We start from the raw sequence: 2,355 nt of genomic DNA on the forward strand, positions 1-2,355 counted from the left end.
TCACAGCAAAATGTATTAGCTTTAAAAGTGTGCATTCCTCAGCTTTCTCTTACCTTTTTTGCCTCTTTCAAAACTGAGCACTGGGTATTTTGAACATAAATAATGTTCTATGCACATTTTAATTGCATGTTTGAGAAATAAACAAAATCCATGGTATTCCAGTAACTCGTAGTGTATTTATAAAATGAAAAGCTCTCTATCAAAATACACTTTTCACTGGGAAAAATAAATAAAACAGACAAATGGATCTACACAAAGTAAACACGAACTTTGGTAGATTTCAGTGTGGAATAGTCCGTAACAAGCATATTTGCCCTTATTCCCCCAGAGCTGCTCAACTTCCGAGTTAAGAATTTTTAAAGTATTTTTAACTGAGATTTTATTATGTTGACATTTGTTTCTCATTCCACATCATCTTCAGCCAAGCTCTGAGCGCTTACAATTCTCTGACTAATTGTTGGGAGCTTAGTCAGAAGCATCTGGAACACTGGTGGTGGAAGAGTTTGCTGTAACACCTGTAGTAACTGCTGTGGCTGTGCACACACAGCAATCGCATTTGTAAGATGGTCCACACCCTTCTCGTATTCACCTTGAGCTAGTAACTCTTCACCAAGCTGTATTTCTTCAAGGAAGAATTTCTGAACAGCTTCAGCATCTTTAAGATCTGGTAACTTGGAAAGTCCAGCTCTCTCCTTGGCATGCTTCTGTTTCTTTCTTCGTTCTCGAAGCCTGTTCTTGAAGTTGGGGTCACTCCGTCTCTTGCGGTCGAAGTAAATGCAATACCCGATGAAAAGGGCCCCGCATACACCGGCGGCGATGGCGCTGTTCCGGCCCACCATCTTCTCTTTCTCTCTAGAACACGGAGTGTAGACGGCGGCGGCGGGAACAGCGAAGGAGTGGTTGGCCGCGAACCCTGAGCTGTGGAGCCTTTTTAATGGACTACAAAAGGCTGTCGAGTAATTAAATAGATTTCTTTTCCCTTAGACTGTTCCATGGTTCTAAAAACACTCTGCTGAACATGTAAAATCAATTTCCATTACTGGCCTTGACCTTTGCAGTTTTATAAACATGTTTTTTCCCTGGGTTTGGAATGTGGTTCAAAGGCAAGAGTAGAAGACCAGAGGAGGAGACAGGCTCTCCTAATTGAAGTTATTTTACAGTGAAAATCTCCTTTTCTCACAGCATTCATTCATTCACCTGTGTATGTTACAAATATAATTACATACATACCTGCTTCTCTATGTTGATATTATCTGTGTATATGTGCATGTATATCAGAGTATATAAATATGTGTATGTATTTATTTTTTAATTGACAAATCATAATTGTATACATTCTTAGGGTACCATGTGATGTTTTGATAGATGTATACAATGTGAAATGATTTAATCTAGCTAATTAACATATCCATCACCTCACTTGCTTATTATTTTTTTGTGGTGAGACATTTGAAATTTACTAGTTATTTTGAAATATATAACACATTATTATTGACTATAGTTACCCTGCTGGGCAACAGATCTCAAAACTTATTCCTCCTAACTGTAATTTTGTACACTTTGACCAACACTTCCTCCCTTCTCCTCTCCCTGCCATCCCCCAATATGTGTATTTACAAATCTTTTCTTGTCCTCTACAAATTAGTGCTTTGTTTTTACCGCTGGAAGGTATTTTTCCCCTTCCCATTCCAAGAAAGCAGCCAAGCCATTGTGTTCCTTTGCCCCAGGGGCTTTGGATTGTGGAATGGAAAGCAGATGTTGCTTCATTTCATTTTTTGTTTTGTTTTATTTTGTTTTGGACAATTAGACCCCAGTGTGGTGATTACACCATGTTACCCAGAGTGGAAGAGAAGAAAGACAAGGTCTTTAGAGGAGTGCTGGGAGGTGGAGACAGAATTAACTAAGGATTGTAATTCTGGAGACATAGAGAAGGAAGGGGGATTGGCAGTTTCCAAGTCCTGCTGGTTAAGTCCCAGTTGGATGGACTGCTACGCAACACTAAGCAAGAAGGAGTATAGGAGCCCAGCTCTAGGTTGTCAAAGCACAAGACATACTTCTAGTTCGCAAGGATTTTGTGTTATAATAAGAGATGCAAATTATGTATATAGAGCTATCTAGAACTCAAGAACAGTGACAAAGACCCTTGTCCAAGCTTATTGGTGAGTACAACTTCCCTCAGGGACCAGATCATGTGGCCTGGACATTGAGCATACCTGTAAGGACCACTGCCATACCTCTTCATTTCAATATTCTGGACTGCACAAGACACCCCAGTCCAGACCTTTGTATCATCTGGAAATGAGGGCAGAGGAGGGAAGTCCAGAAATGATGGAAATGGAATTTCCTGCCAGCAGA

At 40.0% G+C, this 2,355-nt stretch overlaps 1 pseudogene across 1 annotated transcript; it reads right to left on the reverse strand.

The window, feature by feature from the left end:
- Positions 1–159: 159 nt before the first annotated feature.
- Positions 160–923, reverse strand: LOC105809219 (annotated as a pseudogene). Its single transcript, XR_001137432.1, has one exon. The product of XR_001137432.1 is annotated as a mitochondrial import receptor subunit TOM20 homolog pseudogene (transcript).
- Between the last annotated feature and the right edge of the window lie 1,432 nt (positions 924–2,355).

The sequence above is a fragment of the Propithecus coquereli genome, unplaced genomic scaffold, assembly GCF_000956105.1.
Source record: "Propithecus coquereli isolate 6110/MARCELLA unplaced genomic scaffold, Pcoq_1.0 Scaffold192, whole genome shotgun sequence".
NCBI classification, from domain to species: Eukaryota; Metazoa; Chordata; class Mammalia; order Primates; family Indriidae; genus Propithecus; species Propithecus coquereli.